Consider the following 24,776-nt stretch of genomic DNA (forward strand, 5'->3'; position numbering starts at 1 on the left):
GGAACAAAGCCCCCAAGAAACAAAATAATAGAACTTAACACATTCAGATCATGTTATTCTACGAAGTCACCTTTATGAAGTTATATAGTTATTCCAATTCTGCCATTTCTCAACACCTTTCTGTAATGTTCCTTGTGACATTTTCTTTAAAGGCAGTTGATGAGATTTACAACAAAATCAGCCTTGGTGCCTCATAGTTCTACCTTATATTTTAACAAAAATAGAATTCCCCGAAGTGCTCACCTATTTTATTAATCAGCTATGACTCCATATGCCTTTTGGCTATTTCCCCAAATCAAGTCCACGTTATAAAGAATGAAAGTTTTTCATTACCAAAGGCATTCAAAAGAAAAGTGCTACAAATGCTGAAGGCAACTAAAAACAAAAGAAGGAAGGAAGGAAAGGAGAAAAGGGAGAGAGGAAAACATTCATCCTTGTTCAAGGACAGCCTCACTAAAACAAGCACATGGGCTTCTAAGGTAATGACTGTGAACATCTTCTAGATTTTAAAATATGTTTGGAATTCGGTTCAAATAGTCCCCACCTAAGAATCTTAATATGAGGTATATCTTACTATTACATTGTATTCTACTCTTTTGGCCAGTAGGTAATTCCCTTTCCCTGAGTAAGGTAAGACAATACTTTTGCAACCTGATTGAAACGTTACTATCTTCTCTTTAGTTTTCTGACTGAAAATAGAAAAGAAAAATGGGTTTAAAATGAAAAAACAGCAACTGGGTTCATATCTAGTCATCTTGTTAAGACCAGAAAAATGACTAATAAAAATGTTTTTTGGAAAAAAAAATGCCATCAAGAAATATGTTGTTTGCTTTATGAAGGTTAATTTTAAACAGTATTTAACAGAAGTAAATAAGCATTTTAAACAGCATTGATTACAACTCTTCAACAAAGTCCAAATGCTTCTTCATATAGCATCATGTAAATGTGTAATTTCTTCCCCCAAATTTTAATTTAATTAGGAAAAACAAACCACTGTTGCATAAAAACCATACATTTAAGCTTACATAAAAACTTCTTTGGAAAATATCTCTGTATTAATCTTACCAGTTAAGAATATAAGCACTGAAATTAAGCTGTTTATAGCTTTGGATTTAATTTAATTCATAGTTGCATAGGACCAAGGATCAAAAGGTTGTATGAAACACTAGCTTTTACAACGCTACGGCAATAAAATTTCCTTTAGCTTCTTCACTCAGTGCTCTCAGCTACTGATGTTAAACACCACAGAGCTCCCAGGCTTTCCAGCGGCTTCTATGGAATGAGGTAGCACAGGCAGGAGGGAACTGAGAAGGGGAACATGGTATGGGCACACCAGCCCCCTAGGGACTGAAGAATAGAGTCCAAACTATACCACAGCACTCGGAGCCCCTGGCATCTGGGCCTGACCAATCCCATGACTCATTGCCACCATCTGCCCCCTTTCTCCACTCTTGTAGGACCCATGCATGTTCCAGTTACAGTGAGAGACGCTGCTTCCTCAACTGTCCCATATTCTCTCGTTTCTCACGTCTTTATGCCTTCTCCTCCTTCCTAGCTGGCAAACTCTTTCTTATCCTTCAAACTTCAGCTCCTTAGACATGAAGACTTCCCTGACTTTCAAAAAGAGTCAGGCACTGGCAGGAAAAGTGTAATGGAAGTACCCACACCTGCCTCTCAAACGACACCTGGGACCCAGTCCTGCAAGAGGAAGGGGGGCCTTTGCTACAGTTCTAGCATTTATGTGTCTAGTGTGGTGCAGTGACATCACTGGTAACCTTTAAATCTTGATGGACTGAATAGTTGAGAAAAAGTAACAACTAATTAAGAACATGGGCTCCAGAATGATCCCACTGGGTTCCAATCTTAGCTCTACCTCTACCTGGCTGTGCGACCTAGGGCACGTTATTTCACCTCTTTAAAACTTACTTCATGGGGTTCTTGTGTTTATTAAATAAAATAAGCCATATAAAGTGCCTGGTGACAGCCGGTACATGGTAAGCATGCTAGAAATGTTAGTTATTATTACACCACAGTCCCATTCTCAGAAATAAGAGACTTTTTTTCTTTTTTTCTTTTTTTTGGATGCGCCGCGTGGCTTGTGGGATCTTAGTTCCCTGACCAGGGATGGAATCCGGGCCCTCAGCAGTGAAAACACGGAGTCCTAACCACTGGACCGCCAGGGAATTCCCAAGAGACTTATTTTTAAACAAATGAATTAAGCTAATATAGTTTGCTGGCAAGAGAACATTTTAAACATGGAAGGTCTGAAAAACGAGATATAAGGAGAAAGAGGGCAGGAAGTTGGAGAGAGAATTAAATATGTGTGAGTTAAGAGCTCAAACAAATACAAAGACAGGAGACAATAAGACTAAGAGGAAATAAGAGTCAGAAGTAAGAGATGAACGTTGAAAATGAGCAGAGAATGGAACAGGATTTTTAAGTTGCAGGGTCAGTAGAACAAAGAAAACAATCACCTCATTGGGCCTTAATGCTATCAATTTGGTATGAATTTATTTATGAGCTGTCATCATTTCTTAATCTCACCAGCAGATATGACCACCGTATATGACCACATCCGAGGTATTTCAGATGTGCTGCACAGAGCACCCGTGTCAGAGTATTTCTAGAAGTCCTTCTTCGATTTATTTACTCATGCATTTCTCATCTTTAAATAATAATTGGCTCCAGAGAAAATAAAATGAAACCTTATGCTCAGATTCTAACTTAAGCTTCAGGAATAAGAAAAGTAATATTAAAAGAGCTAGCCGCTCCCGTGGCATGAGACCTCTGTCTTAAAATCAGTGCATTCAGTCTCTTCAACATGATAAATAAGTATACCAAGAACTTGGCACATTACAGAGAACATGGAATGTCAGTGCCCCGCGTGCAGCTTTAACAAGTTGCCAATATCAAAACTACCTTTTCTGGGATGCCAGGGAATCTATCTTGAGTGGCAATAAAATGCACTCTTGCTAATAATGCAAATAGGGGACTATAACGTTAACCTAAGTACTTCAAGGAGCTGCAGTTTTCACTGAATCACGTGCTCATCCTGACATCAATCTCAACTTTCCAAAGAGGTACTAGATGTAAATCAAAAGGACAAAGCTATTAATGAAACTGACTAAAGTATATGTACGTTTCAACGTTGCAAAGAGTCAACAGGGCCTCTCTCAACAAAATTACCATGTCTCCTAATAACAAAGAGCTGTATGTATGACCAGAAGTCTAATTTTAAACTTTAGGATACCTTCTTAGACAGGAAGCCTATCAGCCACTTTATTGAATCGTCAGAAAATTTCCTTAAACATGTTAGTGTTGAATTAGCAACATCCACTTATATTTATCACAGGGATAATGTCAGGATAAATCAGCTTAATAATTACAACAGGAGAGAGGAAGGGAAGTGAGGAGGAGAAGAGATAGAAAGGAGAGCCTGGATTTGTATCCGACTTTAAACAGTAATGGTCTAGGACACAAGTCCAGGATCACCATCTTGCTTTAACAGATAAAGCCAAGGAAGGCTCTGAGAGGATAAATGACTTACCCAAGGTCACAAATCCATGACGACTTGAGGACTGAGACCCAAGAGAAACAAAACTTTCAATCAAGGCAATCTACCGCAGTTCTCTGAATCCTCTCAACCTAGTTGCAGAGAGTCGTGGACGCGACTTCCTATCGAGAGAAGGTAACTTTACCTCATTTTGGGGGCTGATTCCTTGGTTTAGCGGCTTTACCACCTTCGCATAGTAAAGGGGGCCTGGACACGGCAGAACAGGAGCCAACGCGTGGAAAGTCTAAACATCAGTACTTAAAGTCTGTTGTGCCATCTGGGGCCTTGCACTCTTGTTTTGTGCCTTGAATTTCTCCCTCCCTTCTGTTTATAAGCATGCTTAAATTTCTAAAATTCAGAAAGTAGAAACCACTCTTCTTTTAGATCTTATATTACCTTCTGGCGACAATTCTAACCTACTCCTGCTCCTTTCGTCACTGTTTGGTACTCACTCACAGCAACGTGCCGGCCACTGCGAGCCCCACGGGAAGATCCGCGTTGCCCCTGCACACGTGGGTGCTTCTCCATTCCCACCCCACCTCCTGGGTCTGGAGGGCCCTTTGTCCTTCTCCATCTATTGAATCCCGTCCATTCTTCAAGGTTCAAATAAAATGCTACCTTCTCTGGGAAGGAATCTTATCCCTGACTTTCCCAGTCAGAATATCACTCAGCACCCTAGTAGACTTTTTCCTGTACCTCCAATCTATGAAAATACTTACTTCATTCCACTTTCTATTCTAGTGAATTGTTTTCATGCCTGCCTCCCCAAGAAAACTGGAAGTATCTGAGCTAGGGCTACATGTTATTTACTGTTGTGTATGTGAATGTTCACTGCAGTAAAATCTTCTTTGGTAAGAATTTGTGACAAATTTATTCTGGGTCTTCCTATTACTGTTTTTAAGATATCATAGATGCAGTGGAGACTGTTTACCTTTGAAGACCCTGGAAGGATCCCAAACTCCAACCACCTAAATAACAGACCCCTGAAATAAAATAGATGGAATCCAGAATAAGGAAAACAAGAGAGAAAGGTGAATTAAATATATGATCTGCTATAATAGAATTTTATTATTTCAGGCTACCAATTCTTCCATAAACTGCATTAACTTTGTTAAATGGGTAAATATTTTAGGTTAGCAAAAAAAAAAAAAAAATGAGGTGCGTTAATATTGCTGGAAATAGGCCAACATACAAGGCTATTTCAGTGTAATAGCGGAAATGCAATGATAGAGGTAGATAGAAGAGAAACAAATTAGAAGTATGGAGGAAGAGATGATAAGGGAAGAAAGAAGAGGGGTGAGGAAAAGGCTGTCAGGAAAAGTTACAGAGCAAATTAATCACTGTAGACACAGGAGCTAAGTGGCCTGGATAGGAGTCAAGAACAAAAGAATAAAGGAAGAATTACAACATCTACATTGAGGAGAATGACATGCTTCTGCAGGGGACACAGTGTCCAATGTGAGTGAAGGGATTCTGATTAGAGGCTGTTGTGTCTTTGTTATCAGCTGAAATGTCTAAATTGATTTGGATTCTCTTCCTACCTCTCTGCTCCCTAACCCGCCCACCAATGTCTGACATGCTGAAGGTGGAATCAGAAACAGAGCCCTGGCAATGACTTTCGCTGTGCAGCTGGCCACGCTCTGAAGCCAGGACAGACTGGGCTCAGGAAAGAGGATTTTCAGCTACAGAACAGATTCTCCCATTAATCAGGAATGGTCATGGGAGGAAGAATCTGAGCCAGTCAGCTACTGGTTTGGATATTGCTAATAATTTCTCTCTTTGGTTTCTGGAGGATCTGTGCCAGGGTTTCTTCCAACTACACACAGCAAGTATGATTTTGCCTTTGTATCTGAAAAAATTGGCAGCAATAATACCGAAAAGAAATGTGACTAGGGCCAAAAGGGTAAGCTTAAATGAAATTAGGCATAAGTAAAATCAAGTGACAGGTCAAAAAATACTAAACCTATTATGTCTCTTCCTTTCAAAGGATAAATAGAGTATTACAGTATGAGTCGAAGTCCTCTTTTCTATCACCTGGAAATCCCTAGTAATTACATCCTTCTCTCCTTATCAGGTCAATGGCAATTAATATTCATGATCATGACCCTGAATTTTTCCAAATTCTGAATATCTTTTATACTTGAGGATACTTTCTGACAACCAACCTGTTTCTACTATCTCTTTATTAACTTTCTATTCTTAACCCCTCTCCTTATAAGCCCGCAATGGATCCACAATGGATATAAGATAAAGTCTAACTTTTAAAAGTATGTCATCAGTGATCTTTTATAATTTAGTTTTCATCCATTTTTTCAGAATCATCAGACATTTATTAATTACCCTCTAGGTGCCAAGCACTGTCCCTGCCTTCAGGGGATATGGGCAGGCATGCAGGAGAGCAAAATGTGGTATAAGTACACAGCCTAAGAAAGTATAACAAGGTCCTACCACATTCAAACACAGGTCCTCGGCTAGGGGATTGGGAGAATGGTTTAAACAGCATGGGGCCTCCTCCTGAGCTCAAGAGTGTGCATGAAAAGGAACACACATGCACTTGCATTTCCCTAGGTGGCCTTGGTTCCCTCTGGGATCCTAGTGTCAGATAAATCATGCCTGAGACAGGAGATGCATGTTGTCAGAAACGTACAGAAAGAATCTGTGAACAATTTTAAAGAGAAGCTAAGCAAACTGGGGTGTGGGTTGTACTGACACTCCTGGGGAAGAAATAGAAGCATTCACCAAAGATCAGAGAGGAACACTGCCTATGGCAGAGCCAGAGGATTAGATAGTCAGCAGAAGACCAAGCTGAGGAACCACAACCAAGGTGGAGTCTTAGAATTTTGCTCTTGTGTTGCAGACAGTGATAAACGTTAATGACTTAATTTCCAAACACCATCACTATATGAAGAGAAGGACTCAAAATCACCCCTACTTCGGTGTATTTGTTGCATTTCAAAGGGTAACTCTGACTCCACCTAGCTGTTGCCCAGTCTTCCCCACCTCAGGAAACGGCACCAACTGTTGAAGCCAGCAGTGTGGGGTCAGTCTGGAGCCCACCTCTTAACCTGACCCTCAAATCCAATCACTTTGAGACTTTTTAACTGTACCTCTAAATGACACACAGAATCCACTCCCTTCTCTCCACCTCCTCTGCCAACACCCCACCTGGCCACGAAGCACCCTCTGGGCTCTCCCTCAGTGCCCTCCCCAGCCCCCTGGTTCCACCTACCTCCTGCTACAAGACACTTTCCTCAGAGCAGCCAGAGTTCACCTTCTTAAAAAGGGCATCCTATCAATCTCCACCTGAAGCTCAAAACCCTTTAATGGCTTCTGATCACACTTAGAGTAAAATCCAAACTCCTCATCTTAGAGTCTCTGTGATTTAGTCCCTCCCTAATCTTCCACTTCCTCTCCTGCCGCTTTCCCCACCCCACTCGCTACACTTCAGCCCCTAAACCTTTCATCCCCCAGCACACAGAGCTCGTTCCTTCACTGGGCTTGCTGGGTATGGGTTCACTCTGCCTAGAATGTTCTTCCCTAGGCTCCTCGCACAGCTACTTCCTTCTTAACTTTCGGTACCACTTAAACATCATCTCTTCATAGACTTTTCTCAAGCTGTCCTATCTTGGTCTCGGCATTCTGTTATCCAACCGCACTTATTATACTTTTGTTTATGGCTTTTATTTATTTTCCCCATAAGACTGGAAGCTCGGTGTTACTGGGACCTTGTCTGTCTTGTTCACTCTATATCTACCACAATGTCTGACACAGAGCGAGTGCTCCACAAATATTCGTAAAATGAATGCATGAATGAATAAATCAGGGGAAACTACAGAGGCATCTGCTAAGGGCAGATGACTATCCCCTTCAACTTGAGTTTATAGGATAAATATATTCAATACATAAATTGCAGACAAAACAAGCTTTTGTGAGTCAGACGGCTTTGAAAACTACTTTTAAAGCTACTTTTTTTTTAAACATCTTTATTGGAGTATAAGTAAGGCTACTTTTAATTTTAAGTCTGTTAACATCTCTGCATACTAGTACTGCTTCCTAACTTTCCCATCTCAGAACTACACAAATGGCCCACAAGCACTGGCGATGCCAAAGCCAGAGGGTTTTCGGCAGTGAGTGGCTAAGGTGACCACTGTAAAGAAAGACATATGTTACCAAACTCAACTCCTATGAAAAAAAGAACACCTAGGGGATGCTGCTTCATATTATTCAAGATCTCAAGGAAAGCTCACACACACAGAAGCTTATTGGATGTAAAGCTGAGAAAACATGAAAATATGAAGATGTTCACAGCTTACTGTTTTGATATGAGTATTTAAATCAATGGGAAATCAGATGCCATTGCTTCATTCCCTAAAGTTTTAAGTGACCTTTCCTTAGTGATAAATGATACACATGGCTGAAGAGTACTAACAGAGCTGAAATAAATAAAGCACCTATGTCAACATACATACACTTTATACGAATTTTAATTAAACTAGGTTCTCTTCTCAAGCTACCGGAGAAACTGCTGAAAGAAACAGCTTCAAGCAGCTAAAAATCCAGATGCAGATCCTCAAACCATATACAGATGAAATACTTCGAACAGTGGCAACGACTCAAGAAGCTCAAAAAAAAAGAACACTGACTGCTAATATGAAGTCTTGAGTATGTATACATATGTTTATGTGCACATGTGGAGGTACCTAACTTTATACAAAATTTGTATTTGTGTGGGATTCTGTTTGTTTGTTTTCCGGTTCTAGGCTCCCTGTGAAACAACAAGCCATTCAATGAGGCCCTGCCACGGAGGGCAGAGCAGAAACATTGCTTTTGGCCTCACAACTGTCCTTTCCCGCTTGTGTGAGAAGCCTGTGTTGACTGTACTGTGAAAAAAATTTAAGGAAAGAAAAGCTCTACTGTTGTATCTGTGCCAAAAAAGTATAAAGAAACAAACCCAGATGCTAGAATGTGAGGCATTTCCTCTGCTGTGTGACTATGTCCTTTAACTGAAGGTCAAAAGAACATTAAAGGACTTCAATATTTTAAAGCCCGAAGTGGATATTTTTGTGGCCCTCTCAGTTTCTACATGCCAGTGACACACGTTTAACTGACATTAAACGAGCAGAATTTATTCAGAAGCATTCAAGGGAAATCCTGGTATCGCTTTCAAACACGATTTACTTAAATTTCTAATGCTCTCTATTAATACAGATTGGCTCATTTCCCTGACTGCTTAAGTTTTTCCAAAATGCCACTAAGTGAATAAAGTCATTTTTAAGCCCATTTCACAGTTACTACCTCCCAATCCCTCAATATGTCTATGTGCTGTAATTTCATAACACTTTTTTCTGGGGACATTCATTTATTTCTGATGCTACAGATAACAGTAAATAAATGCAAGATAGAATCACTTTATTTCTCTTCTTAGGAAGTACTTAACATCAGATTTGATAAAGACTTCAAATGTGTTTTCTGGTAATAGAAAACAGTACCTCAGCCCATGGGAAATACAACAAAATCAACCATGTTTCATTATGTTCAGAAAACGTTTATCAAATGGGCCACCCCATTTGGTTATATCACTCGTATCAGTCAAAGTCTTCAAAACATATCTGAAAGAAAGGAATCTTTAAGAGCTGGCAAAAATCTTGATGGAAAGGTTAATATGATTGAGGAATAGACGAGTAACTCAAAACCATGAAGCATCAACTCAGTATGTGATTTAATTAAAATCTCTCTGAACCGAGCAGTGATACAACTATAGGATGTGGCAAAGATGGTATAGAGGTCTCACATCAATCAATAGAGCAGTAAAACACAGCAAAGAACTCCCACTGCAGAGCTCTGAACGGCCATATGTGGAGGCTCCTGAGAAACACTATTTCACTTGGGGTGATCCAGAATCACCTAACCTCAGAAATGTGGAGACTTCTATTTTCTGTTGATCTTTACCTTCTTCCCTAGTAGTCTCCTTCCCATATATAGAAAATTGAAACAGTTTGTCAGTTAACAACCACTCCCCTTTTGTTTACCAGAATTCTGAGTTATTCACTGGAATGTTTTAAATAATTCTGTTGGGAGTCATCATGGTTACTAATGGACATACCATCTAATCATGACCCGTAGCCTCTTGTCTACCCAGAGGGAGACAAGCTTTCTGACTTGTTGCTCTCGAAATGTCAACAGAAGGAAGACAATTTTCAACGTTATCTCTCATATTTCCTTTGCTGTTCAAAGGGTCAGCTTCACTAGCGTGTGGGAAGCAGATAGACAACACGGTTTAATAGCAAAGTTGGGTGTGGTTGTTATGGTGATAAGGGAAATGAAAGTGGAAGGAGTTTGAATAATATTTATTTGAAGACTCTTGCCTTGTCCTCTATAAGCTATTCACAAAGTGCATAATATTACACCAATTCTTAAGAAAAACTGTTGGAATGTAGAGCTGGGGCTTAGATTCTACGACTAATAGATGAGCAAAATTTTCAGAAAACTCTTAATGAGAGAAGGTAACACCATTATCAGCACTGTCATATTTAATAACATATAAGTAAATACAGACATATACATATCAGGTAAGATAAAAAATAATCCTATGGTTGCATTTATTTCCATGTATTAACTATTATGCCACCATGTGTGTACATGTGCTTACATACATCTAGCTATAGATTCATATATGCACATGGGACATATGTGTATAGATCGCACTTTCTGGCACAGAAAATACACAAATGCACATGTGACATGTATAATTTTTTTTATAGAAAAAACATGTTTCCTATGCACATAAACACACTATTATAGATCCATATGGGATATACTCTCTGAATTAAAGATGTCAGCTTAGTTATTGATATATCTAAAAGACCCTCAAGGAAAACACTATAATACAGCCTGAATTTAGGTAGACACAAAGTCAGGCCAGGAGGCATGAAAGAACACATAAAATTTTGGGGAGTTCCATGTCACACTGAGATGTGACACCACAGCCTAATTTGTCTGAAAAATTCCTGATGGAAAAAAAATAAGTTGGCTCTCAATTAGAAAACACTCAGAAGGTTCCACTGTGATTAGCAACCCGAACACCAAAAGGCACCGGGAACATATAAATAGGATCATATTATATTTTCCTTTTACTGCCATAGAGATAAATATCACTTTATATATTATAGGTAAGGTATTTAGAAAGTTTAAAAACCTCACTAATTGCCCAGATCTGGGTCAGAAACAATTGAGATTGTTAGATTTTGTTTCATGCTTTAGAAGTAAGCCAGCCAGGTCCTCTGAGGCCATAGCAGGACCACCATGGGACAGGTCACCAGTGCCCTTGCTCAATGTGGTTTCAAGGATACTTGAGGAAGCCACTTTAAATGCACCTCTGCCATGAACTCAAACTGCATCAAAACACTGAAACAAGCTTCCTTTCATGTCCACTGTTGCAAAAACACACCCCTGATATTTATAAAAGCTCTGTGAAGCAGACTGGACTTTATTTTTGCCAAAACAGCAAAGAGAGTAAATAACAGTCTTTTATATAATTAAATACATAAACAAGATCAGAATGTTTCCCAGACACCTTTGAAACGCCCTTCTATTAAGGGAACAACAACTGGTCTTACCTATCTTTCTAACTTTCAGGACTTTGTGACTCTTAACAACAGACCATGGGAACAGATTTTGATGAGGAAAAAAAATCCCTTATTTCATTTTCCAAACTGGGTAAAAGGAAAAAAAAATAAGAAGGACACGATAAAATATGAGCTCATTTTACCGACACGCAGCTTTTCTCTATGTCTATAAAACCTGGATTTTATCTATAGACAAATACACGGATATATTCAGAAAAAGGGGTATCAATTTTTTAACATTATTAAATTCCTGTATTGTTCTTTTGTTATTGCAACAGGAAAAGAAAGGCTACTGATAAGGAGAAAGCACTTTACTTGCTTTTCGGGAAATTTAAAAAAAAAAAGAATCCCAGCAGCAGAGAAAAGAATAATGAAGTGTAGGAAAACCAGGAAGTTATCAGCCAGAAATGAAAAACACATCCACAATTTAAAGGAACATTCCAGTCTCTGAAAAACTCACACAAATATTAATTCATTACATGTTAATTCCTTCCCTCTTCCAACTTTACAGGCACTACTTATACTGTTACTTCCTCCTGATGCAAAGAACACTTAGAAACAGAGACCGAAAGGTGTATAAAAGGTGTATCCCCAGCTTTAGATGTTTCAACAACCAATGTGAATCCACTATCCTTATCTTAGAGACTATGCACCATTAGAAGAATGGTCTCATAAGTTTCAAAATAAATTATTCAAATGCTCAGAACAATATCTTAGTGGTCAATATGAACTAAGGAATGAGTCAAATTTTCCTTTTATTAGAGCACTTCTAATTTTAAAAAACCCCAAATATTGAATTTTAGTGCTCTTAAATAACTTTCCTGAGAAAGTAAACATTTCACAAAGAAGATATAGCACCAGCTCTGGAAGTAAATATAGTAGTTCTATAAATCACAAAATAGCTTGTAAACTGATTAAGCTTTGATTTATTTTTTATCAGTATCTTCTAGAATGCCAACCATGTACAACACGATTCAGACCAGGAATGGCCAATCTGCCCTTATTACAACTGCCTGTGTGCCCATCTCATCTCTTCCACTAGAGGCGACATCCTTTCCATGTCTCCTTGAATGCCCTGGTACATCTGGGCTGGACCCAGGTCCATGCTCCCCAGGTGTGCAGGACACAGTCAGGAAGGGGCAGGATTAACTTTAGGGATTCTTGCTCCATGCTAAAGAGTTCTCCTCCTTCTGGGCTGAATTCCTTCGATAGGAATTTCACAATTAGCAAGGATTATAATGCGAATGCTGGATGAAGCAACATTCTAGAGTGTAATCGATCAATAAGAGGTAAGTATTTAAACATTTTCCTAGATTACTGGTGCTGGTGGTAAAGAGAGAAAGGATGCTGGGCTTTTGAGGTGGGAAAAACCTGAAAGAACAGAATGGGGTGGGCTTAGGGGAGAAAAGACAAATTTGGCAGTCTTCACCATTTTCTCCTAAATTAGCTCTGTTAGCCTACAGGAAGAAGTGGAGGAAATTGTAGCTTTGCCTAGAGGTATATCTTTATGCGTGATTATATGCATTCATGGCTGTCTCCTTCCAGTAATAAAGATTTTCATGTTTTTTTTAAAAATTAAAACCCTCTTTATTCAAAAATGTTTTTTTTATTGTTGTTGCTTTTTCCTGGAGGATCTCTTAATCAAGGTACTAGGTAAATACTGGCAAGGCTGGGAAATGGAAAAAACACACTACCTACCAGAGAATCCTTACCTATATTGATAAAATTATCAGAACATCTGAAATGACCACTTTTTGATGCAATGCAAATTCCTGCTAAAGCAATCATGCTCCCAAACTCTTTCTTGAACTTCCCTCTGAACAGACTTTTTTTTTTTTTTTTTTTTTTGCATAAGCAGAACAAATACAATCCACCAAGCTTGCCTGAGTTATCCAAAACCCCAGGTTATGGTATGGGAATACTGATTACACTAATTAATGAGGTTTTAATGGCTTGAGTTTGGGAATGACAACTCCTGATGGTCCACACCCTCTGCGACTCTGATGGAGACAGCTGGCCTGAGGCCGGAGGACACAGAAGGGGCAGCTGTAACTCCTCTCAGAGAGGCCGTGCTCTGGGAAGTGGTCCCCACTCGGCTCCCTTTGCAGCAGCTCAGAAGGCCTCCTGGGCTGGGATTCCAGACCCTTTGCTCATGTCAGGAAAAGCCTTTGTGGGGGCCAGCATTTAGACAGACACAGCTGGGCAAAGCAGCAACTCAGCAGCTCTGTGTGATAGAGCACACGCCAAGCCCTGGGAATAACTGAGAGGTCACCTACAGCCAAGTCAGAAACCACAAATTCGCAAGGGACTACTCAGCGCTACCCAGAAGCTAAAACGTTAACCTGCTAAAGGCCAGCTTTAGATGAATGTTTCTTAAGCATCCCTGGTAGGTGGAAATACAGTTTTCAGCATGGTCCCCAAAGAATACCATTTCTCTGGCTAAAGGTGTCAGGTTGTTTTTTGGCCTTTTAACAGTGAGTGTGTTTTTTAAAACAGTATTACTAAGCATATGGTATTTAATCTTGAAACAAGCATACACTTGTAGCAAAAACTGTTCACCTACAATTTCTGGTACTCCTGTCACTAACCTGGGAGAAGGTATAGGAAGAGGACAGACAGATGGTTGAGCTACACACAGCTTGGGACAGAAGAGATGGGCTGAAAGTACAGATAAAGAGCTAAAGCAAACAAAGGGGAAGGACATCAATAAACAGAACAAAGTAGTACTGCCAATTTACCTGTAACTGTACAGCAAGCATCCTCTAAGGGTCAGATTGAAAAAAAATTTTACACCATTTATTGTAACCCCAAAATGATTGAATGAAATGCCCCTCTAAAACACACACACACACACACACACACACACACACACACACACACACACATTCCTATCTTAGCACAAGGATATAACAAATTTAATCATGACTTTTTTTCCTGCTAGGCACAAGAAATCACAACTACCAGAAGGTCACTGCATGACTTCCAACAGTTAAAATGCAGGTATAATTATATAATTATTCAGTCAACTGCTCCTCTCCAACTGGGCTTATGCAAGTTCCCCGAGTTTCCTGTTTTGATTTCCCAGATACTTGAAACTGGTTTCCGCCTCTTGGTAGATGTTTTGGTTTTTTTTTTTTTTCCTCTGTACCAGTTATCAAGACATCAAAATAACAATTTGTACCCAAAACATAAAACTCTAAAATACTCACTTGGTTGTCAACGTAAATAAAATACTTATGAAAATAAATAATGTTGTCTACACTTTCCCTGGGATGCTGCTGGAATTTAAAGTGAAACACGTGTATTTAGATTTCAAAATCATTTTACATATATGAACCAAACAAGGAAAGATAATCACATTATCAACTTATGACTTTTTATAGAGGGTAACAGCAATACAGATTTAAAGTTGCATAAAAGCCTTACTGCCTTAATTAAACAAGTACCTTAATGGCACTTGGCCAGCTAAAGCAAAAATCAAAATCAGGGGAACCTTGATGGTAAGGAGGTGAAGGTAAGGTTAAATGTGTTTTTTATTTGGTTAAGGGAAGGGTTAGTGTTTCTAAACTTGGTAAGCAATGTTAACTTAATTCCTCAAAAATATATTTTTAAATTAGATAATCTAAAGCAATATATTCACAAGCATAACATTGATTTCAGATGTACCTAGCCTAAGAAAAATAGAATCTGTGATGAGTAATTTTAATGAAGTAAATGACTAACTTAAGAATTGTGAATCGGTGCATATGAATGTCTGGAAGCAGAGAAGGCACAGTCCCTGCAACACAGAATGCCTGGCTTCAAAATAAGTAAGAATCAGAGTTTGAGAGATTCTCTCTCTCTTTTTTTTTTTTTGGTAGTTCAGTACATATATTTTATTATCAAGGATTATGTAACAGCAGTTTTGAAGGGCCAAGTGCTTCCCAAAGTTCCCTGAACTTCATAAACCTTGTAAAATGTACAACACCTATCTCCGTTTCTATCCGCCCTCCAATGGAATAATTACAGTACTGATAATTTGTAAGGACTGTATAAATTTAATGCTGCTGTATCATAATCTTACAGTACACAGCAGTTATATTTTGAGAGAACATTTAATTTGACTCTCAGTATGTCTAAGCCTGTGAATGAATGATTACACTGGATCATTTTTACTATAGTCAATACTATATTATGAAAGATTTGGGGATAGTGATATTTAATACCATGCAGATAAATATAACTAAAAAAAATTCATAGATATAAGGTCTTAGACATATTTCTAAAGTTTAGCAAAGGTCAAAAAGGTAAAGTTATATAGAGAATCATCTCTACTAAAAACAAAACAATTTCCCCAGCATCCAAAGTTTGGGAATTTGTTTGTTCCTCACTATGTGATCTCACACATGCAGTATGAAATGCCTCAGTGGGGTTTTAATTTCTTTTTAATATTTACTTGTAAAAAAGTTTTTAAAGTCATATAATAAAACCATTACTATGTATTAATATTTGAAGTAAAGCAATTTATACATAGGCTCCGTTTTTAAAAACAAAAATGTATTAGAAAGTAAGTCCAATGATTACTTAAAGACAAGATGTTCTCTCACAGCAATACAGCAAATCCAGGGAGGCAGATTCACATAAACCCTCTATGACTTTGCTACTCAAAGTGTGGTGAAAAACCAGCCGTAACAGCTCCTCCTGAGGGTTGGCTGGAAATGCAGACTCGCCCATCCTGGTCCAGTCCCGGTAAATCAAAATCTCTGTATGACGGTCAAGCTCTCTCAACTTTAAGAAACCTACGCGATTTCCTGTGCGTGATACCCAGGGCTCACCGTGGGCCTCAAGCCCCATGTGGGAATTCAGGATGGGACAGAGTTGGGTGTACCTGTCATCTCTGTACTTTATTATGGGATGGCAGCAGATTTCTTGCTACAGATGAAAGTGCCTCCATCCAGCACTGTTCCAGTGGCGAGAGGGTCAAGAGGGAATTCTGCTGCACTACCTCAAAGATGGACTGGATACTAAGTAATATGCCCAGCTCTCTTTGATCATATTTTCTTGGGGTACTTTTTTGTGAGCATCCCACCCCCAGAAAAAACCAAAAAACTTTTAAGTAAAAAAGTTCTGTGAATAAAAGCAGAGAGAATCGTAATTCTTTCTACATACTAATTAAATGTGTGTCTACTGACAAACATTACAGATGGCATTAAGAGCCAGAATATCTGATTAGGCCACACAGCACAGGTTGTACTGCAGGCTACAGACCAAGAGAAAGATAACAACCAAGAATAACATTTAGCACTTACACTACTTGTGTGAAAAAAATAAGTGCAATGTAGAAAACTAAAAATGGAGTAAGAAGCTCACGTAATAGTTAACATTTCCTTAGGCAGGACTGAAATAGTAAATTTAGGGCACAGAATAATTAATAAAACTTAAGGCTCTGAAGCAACTGCTATTTGGATTTTTAAAAACTGAAAGAAAAGTCTACTAAACAGAAGCCATTTGTCTGTGTCATAATTAGTTTAGCTTCAGAGGATACATCTTACAATGTAAAAATCAAACTTCCCTTTGCTTTAAGCAGCAGAAAAAATACAGATATGAAAGCCCATGTAAACATATTCTTTCTAATCCTTAATTTCTGCTTAAGCATACATATTATGCAATGTAAGTTTCCGAGATAGGACAAATGCTTATAAATATCATTTAAGACATTTATAAAATATCTTTAAAAAAAAAATCAAGGGCTTCCCAGGTGGCGCAGTGGTTGAGAATCTGCCTGCCAATGCAGGGGACACGGGTTCGAGCCCTGGTCTGGGAAGATCCCACATGCCACGGAGCAACTGGGCCCGTGAGCCACAATTTCTGAGCCTGCGCGTCTGGAGCCTGTGCTCCGCAACAAGAGAGGCCGCGATAGTGAGGCCCGCGCACCACGATGAAGAGTGGCCCCCGCTTGCCACAACTAGACAAAGCCCTTGCACAGAAACGAAGACCCAACACAGCCAAAAATAAACATATAAATAATAAAAATAAAGGAATTCCTTTAAAAAAAAAAATCAAAAGCCAATTTCCACAGTGGATCTAAAATGTGAGTCAATTTATGCACCTGACCTTTCAGGCAATTTAGAAAATGGTCTTTCAGTTAAAGGCAAAACAAAGTCAAACTGGTGGCATCTGAGGTTCAGTGACTCATAGCATGTGCTCGATACATACTTTTTGAGTGAACAAATGAATGAATGAATAAAGAATTAAAGCAGCTCTAAAATGAAAGGAGCAGCCTCAGAAGGCACTTGTACAGAATGCTGAGGAGAGGATCCTTCTGGACTCAAAGAGTCTACGACTACAACGCTATCTCTTCACCTTCCTATCCCATTATTTCATCATCTTCGCGCTCCTACTCTGAATGGCTCTAATCTCAGGTGGGTCTGACCTCCTAGACTCAAACACTTGTAAAGGCTTTCTTGAATAAGGGGGTACAAATCAATGAAGTAACCGATCAGTTAATTAAAATGATATATTGTTTTATGCATCCCACTATGTTGGGTGCCAACAGCTGTGTTTCAGGCTAACTTTCAGTCTGCTGACGTTAACAGCTCTGAGGCTTCCTTCCACTATACTAACAGAGCACTCGACTCTTCCTGCACCACCGTCGCTGCACAGGTCATTTCGTCTTGATTTTGGTGTGTTAACACTTACTTTAGGCGCTTTTTCCTCCATTAAGCACGTTACTGTCACATTAATCTTCCTAAAAGTGCTCATACTCCTCCCATCACTTATAAACTCCAAGGTCACTGACAGCACCGTACTCTCCCTGGGAGGATGACTCATGAATCCTTATCTCCAGCCCAGATCTCTGAGTTCCAGACCCATAACTCCCATTTTTCCCATGATTCGCCACAGATACTTCAAACATAACAAAACAGACTCAATATCCAGCTCATCCTGCCTCCCATAAGGCTGCTTTCCTTGTATTCCACATCCTAGTATATGACACCACTATACATAGCCTGACTATCATGCCCCTGCCAAGCATCTATCTTTTTTTTTTTCAAAGCTTGATTTTTTTTTTTTTTTTTAGTTATTTATTTATGTGGGATCTTCCCGGACCAGGGCTCGAACCCGTGTCCCCTGCATTAGCAGGTGGATTCCCAACCACTGCGCCACCAGGGAAGCCCCTCAAGCATCTATCTTGACAATCACCCCTCACCCCCAAATCTAGGAGTCTTCCTCTTCCTCACCCTCCAAAGTCAATCAGCCACTAAAGCCCACTGACTTGCCACCTTTATCCCTTCCATCTGGCTCCCTCTGTCCATCCTCTCTTGTCTATCTCCAATGCTGCTCTTCAATTCTCCTTTCCCTTCTGTTGAACCACTCAATGCATTTCTCCGAGTTGGACTCGGTTCCCAATTCCTCCACAAAGCCTTCCTTTACCCCTCTTATGAATGTATAGCAGTTCTTATTTCTTATTTGTCCACTCAACATAAGACAATGATATAAAATACCTCACGACAATTTTTGACTATCTTTTCTCTAAAATATCTTATAGAGAAAAAATAATTAAATACAGCCTGAAATTAGAAAACTTTAAACATTACCTCTAAGTGCTTTCAGCTAAAACAAAGGAGGACTTTCTTAAGTCCCAAGTGTCTTCTTCCTTTTGCAAAATGTTCACTGCATAGCTCCAAACAGGAATAAGTTCCACAGCACCCAAACTATTCCAGTAATCCACGTGATGTGTGATGTCAAACAAGTATATTTAAGAACATATTTTATGGATCCCACACAGATATCCCTTTGGCTAGACTCTGCCTAGTGATAGATCAGTGTGAATTTGGGTTGATTTTATTTTTCTCTAGAATCTCCCAACAAGGTCAGACCTCCTTGTGGAAAGGGCTGACTTTTCCTCAAGGATGTATGTCTGTCTTTGTAGCCCTCAGTATACTTATCATGAAGCTATATATATGAATGCTACTTAATGAGTTAATTACATCAAAAATTACTTAAATGACAAACAGCTCTACTTCGGTGTCAAATTTAATTTATCCAAAACAAAGCTCTTGAGTCCTCCTTAAATCTGCTCTTGCTCCTAGTAAAGAACACTACAGGGCTTCCCTGGTGGCGCAGTGGTTGAGAATCTGCCTGCCAATGCAGGGGACACGGGTTCGAGCCCTGGTCTGGGAAGATCCCACATGCCGCGGAGCAGCTGGGCCCGTGAGCCACAACTGCTGAGCCTGAGCGTCTGGAGCCTCTGCTCCGCAGCAGGAGAGGCTGCAATAGTGAGAGGCCCGCGCACCGCGATGAAGAGTGGCCCCCGCTCGCCGCAACTGGAGAAGGCCCTCGCACAGAAACGAAGACCCAACACAGCCAAAAATAAACATAATAAATAAAAAAAAAAAAAAAAAAAAAAGAACACTACAGTTTGCTTAAACCCCAAATCTAAGAGCTCTCCTGGATTCCTCTTTCTCTCACCCCCACATGTCTACAAGTCTACAACAAGTCATCAAGTCAACAAGTCATCAACAAGTCTAGTTCCAAATCATCTCAAACCCACCCATCTCTCCATCTCCAGCTCTCAGGTCTGAGTCCCCCTTATCTCTTACCTGAACACTACCTGTGGACAATTTCCCATTCTTGCATCTTTCCAGCCTCCTCCCAAGTCTCTTCTCTACCATGCTCACTTTTTAGAACACATACCAAATTACATTACACCCTTGTTCACAATCCTTCAACAGCTTTCCTATGTACTCATCACAAAGTCCACACACCTCGTCGTTATCTAATACAAGGCATTGTGTGACCTGGCCCTTACCCACCCCTCACCCCCCATGACATTCCAGCCACACTGACCTTCTTGCTTTTTCTCGACATTCTTTCAACACACCAAGCTCTCTCTCAACTCAGAGCTTTCGCACTTGCAGTGTCCTCTGCGTGGACTTCTCTCCCCTCAGATCAGCACAAGTTCGACTCCTGCTTACAGTCAGATTTCAGGTCAAATGCTCTTCCTTCATGGAAAACTCCCCTGACATCCTTATCTAAAACAGCTTCCCCAGTCAACCCAGTAATTCTCTATCATATCATCCTGACGATTACTCTTCATAGCTCTTATCATACTCCGTGATACTTTCCTGCTCACTTTTGTGTTTATTGTCACCCCTCCCCTTCTGAATGTGAGCTCCACGAAAGCTGTATCCTCAGCAACTGGAACTGTGACTAGTACATGTTTGGCACTCAATGAATATCTGATGGATGGATCGACAGACGAATGTTTTCTAGGGTGTTTTACATCCTTCTCTGAATCTGGCATGATTTCATATTTCTGATTACTTCTCGACTTTATTACCACCACTCTGAATTATAGTAATTTTTTTAGAAAACAAAAGCTACTTACCCCAACCTGTAGTCACATGCAAACTTAAAAGTCCAACCTATTCACTGTATCATGGAAGTCTTTCGTATCAACTTTAACTACCATTACCAAGCCCAGAGAGGCCCCTCAAGAAAACCCTTGTAGCAGCCACAGAGGCTGGTACTGTTTTTGTTAATGTGGTCCCCTCTACTGATGGTGTATCAATTTAACTTTTGTGGAGCTCGGTACAGCATGTACCAAACCGATGATAAATAGGTAGTATGGCATAAAACTAAAAGCTTTGTTAAGATCAAGGTGGGATGACTTGCAGTTCATTCCCTTTATCAGTCTTTCTCTTCTTCCTCAGAGAAACAAAGATGATTCTGACAAATTATTCTGTACAAAGGCATGGCCGCCTGTTTATCCAGTATCCTATTTCCTCTAAATTTGTGACAAACTGACTTTATGATGATGTGTTCACTAAAATCCAGGACCAATACCCTCCCTTTTAAAAAAGTATAATACACAAGAACTTTTTTAAAATACCCTGAAACTGCCATTGTTCTCTATAAATTTATAAATATGGTATTGAAATGCTTTGCAATGACTTCCACACATTCTAAAAATGTTGTTGTAATTATGCTTAAAATTCATGTTCAGAACTCGCTCACAAAACGTAGTAATGGGGACCCACATTTTCCCATTATGCTCTGGCAAGAACACTAGTCCTTCTGCCCCACCCCCAACTGCATACATACCTTCACATTACAAAATGCCCCAGAGAGCAGTCCTCAAAGGAAGGCTTTTAACTAGAACTAACGATTCACCTTCTCATAACAAACCTCAAGAACTAAGTCTAAACTTACCAGGTACATCCATCATCTCTGGACTCAATCTTCCTTGGCTCTGCAAAATCACCCATGCTCTGCACAACCCTCCCATCCGAATCCTTCTACTGTGCCTTCTAGAACTCGTGGATTGTCATCACCAAAATCCCCTTTGCTGTCATTCTCCCTTCCAGATGGTTGCCTTCACCTTTGTGCTCTAATGGAAACCTGGGTCCTCCTCCCCGACTGCTCTCTGTTCCCTGAAGTCCTCTCAAGTGGGGACGGATTCACCGCCCACATGCCATAAATCCTGGGGGTGGGGTAGGGGTCCTCTTTGTTCTCATCACTAATTTCAGATCATTCTTCCTCTTCCTCTAAAAAAAATAACACCTTGTTTGCATAAAGCACATGCAATCACATGATGTACCAACTACATGTAGCTGTTGCATTTATCTACAGAACTTCTGCCTCTGTTCCTTCCCTACTGACTGCTGCTGTATCCTTCCCAGCAGCAATGGCATGGCCAGTCACCATAAGCACTTTCTTGCATAACTCTCAATCTCAGTGCCCTTCTCTTTGTATCAGACTCATCAGGAAAAATCCTAACCCTGGTTAAAGCCACCTCTCCACCTCCACTGCATGCACCAGAGCTGGGGAAAAGCGCACAACTGTGCTGGCTGGTCTCCCTTCAAATTTATAACCTCAAGTAAGCTATCAGCACTAGCAGGTGACCCTAATACATTTCCCTACTTAATTCACTCGTCCTCTCTCTGAGATGTCTATTTTCCATTTCCTCTCCCTCCCCAATTTTTCACACCCCTTCTTCCCCCTCAATGTCAGCTGATGGCCTTGTTTTACACACCTCTGAGAAAGAGGAACAATTTTGCTCCTCTCCCTCCTCAAAGACTTTGCTCCTGCAGTCATCACCTTTCTTACATTATCAGTTTCTCCCTTTTTACTAGATCATTCTTGTCATCATTCAAACATCCTGTAATATCTTCCATATTTTTAAAGTACCTCTTGACCCTAAATCCCTCTAAAACAACCACCTCATTTTTCAGTTCCACCTTTTGAGATGTTTTCCCATTTCTGTTACTCGTACTATCATTCTTCTACTCTTTCACGTTAGGAACCCCAGAATCATCTTTGTATTTTCATCCCTCCCTTGTCTGTTAGCAGATATTGCACATTCTTCCATCAAAATGGCGTGTTTCCATCTCTTCCTTGCTTTTCCCCTGCCATCCCCTAGACCAGTCTCTTGTGACACCACATCTAAATAATGGAAACAGCTCTCCAACAAGCTCCACCGAGCTCTCCAACAGAAGCTCCACCTGCAAATTCCTTCCACGCCCCACAACCCCAATCTGCCTAACACTGATTTCTCCACGCTCTGCTGCTGTCGGCTCATAAACCTACAGTGATTTCCGATAGCTCTTATCACCAGGCCTAACCTCCCTGAGCCATGTGGAAGACATTTCATCATCTGGTCCTGTCCTGCCTCCCCATCTTTAGTTCCTATTGCCTATCAACATAAAAACTTGCTCTTTTACAGGAGTTCCCTGGTGGTCTTGTGGTTAGGATTTGGCGCTTTTATTGCCATGGCAAAAAAAAAATAAACTTGCTCTTTTAGATTCATTTCCCAAGTGTCTTTCATGTAAGTCATGCAACTCTCACTTGTACATTTTATTCTTTTGTCCATATCATTCTTCTTCCTGGAATCCATCACCATCCAAATTCCAAATTGTTCAGACTCCTCCTCCTCCACAATACCTTATCATATAATGCCAGGTCACATTTTTTTGGCCCTAAATTCCTATAGCATTCCAAGTCTTCATTGCGTTTATTAATGATTTAATTATATACAGTGATATACCACCACTAACTCTTTCATTTGCAATATATACTTGAATAGAAGTAGAGCTTTTTCTTCAAAATTATCTCACAGGAAAGGGAAATCCCCCAATATTGATTTCTTACAAGGCCTCAAATATTACAGGGTGCTTTATTTTAAAAAAAACAAGTACGATTTGTGGAAGATACATAAACCTTAAATGACCTCAACCAGTCCTACTTTCGGATTATAAAGAGGCCATCAGACAGAATCTGTTAAAAAAAACCAGGGGAGGGGGGGCATAGAGAAATTTAATCAGCCACAGTAATTATTCCTGAGGGAATGATGTCAAAATTGGAAGTGCTGGATCTTGTAAACAGCCTTTTCAGAAACACCTGAAAAATCAATGCAGTCAATCTCCACACTGTAAAGATCATAAATATACACCTCACTAATTAAAAATGTAACTGTCCTAGTTTTATGTGAAAAGACACCATGTTTTGGAACAAAACTTCTTGTGATAACTTGGATTCAAAATCTGCTGCATCTCCAACAACTTAGATGGCAATAAAGAGGGTGTGCTCAGGAAACAGTGTTAAATGACACGGAAATCAGCTCCAGCAAAGACAATGACAGTGACGGTGAGGCATTTGAAATAGGACTAAAACAGTTTTGTGAAATGTAAGAACAGCAAAAAGTAATACTCTAAATTGCTGTATTATTTTATATGACGTGATAAAATTTGTATGAATTATTAAATTAATTTAATAGACATTTGACCGCTTCATCTCTACCCCTGCAAGTTTATACACTGAAGTTGGCAAAATATACTATTTTTTTAGCGGACAACGGGGGTGAAGACGGGGGGAGCAAAGAGCCGCAAGACAATAAAAATGAATTTGGTAACTATGTTGTCTATGGCATAATGTGATTCAAAAAAGACTTTACACAGTTAGAACTTGGCTTGTCAGTCATCCACCGTGTAGAGCTGAGTTTTTCAATTTTCAAATGCAAGGACTAGAATAAATGTTATCTAAGACTCTCTGTGTTTCCAAAATTTTATTTCTGTTGTTTTCTATTGTACTCTCTTTTAAAGATTCAGCAGCATTGGTAAACACAAAGAGTAATGCTATTTTAGAGGCTACTGCACATTTCCCAGTCTTTACTGCCATTTAATATGTCTGAGAAACTTAATACAATTCAAAAACTTGAGCCCTTGCTCTACTGCCCTTATAATCTTGATTTTGGACTTGGAAAATCCTGGGTATTCCAAACTATATTACCAACTTCTCCATCTTTGAGCAGCATCATTGTAAAGACAAAAGGTATACTTAAAGTCTCGTTCAGTTTTCTTTTTTCCTTGAGCAGAACCTGGGGCTCAGCAAGAGTTCAGTGCTGATCAGGGGCAGGGCTGAGACTCAAGCCCATGCCACACCCTCTGTTAATTCTGGTGGCGAGGCACAGCACTCAGCTCTGGGCATGCCACTCCTAATTACTTGATTACTTGATATTTTCAATTCCTAAATTTCTTTTCTAGGTTTTATGCATGAATGTATAAAAGTTATGGGCCACGTTATTTTCTTGTTATTTTAATGTGATTTCTGACTTCATT

General features: G+C 39.7%; 1 protein-coding gene across 2 annotated transcripts in view; it reads right to left on the reverse strand.

Moving 5' to 3' along the window:
* Window positions 1-24,776, reverse strand: part of CRIM1 (cysteine rich transmembrane BMP regulator 1) — a 205,186-nt gene that overhangs the window by 131,061 nt on the left and 49,349 nt on the right. The window lies entirely within an intron of this gene.

The sequence above is a fragment of the Balaenoptera physalus genome, assembly GCF_965194825.1.
Source record: "Balaenoptera physalus genome assembly, chromosome: 15".
Classification (NCBI taxonomy): Eukaryota; Metazoa; Chordata; class Mammalia; order Artiodactyla; family Balaenopteridae; genus Balaenoptera; species Balaenoptera physalus.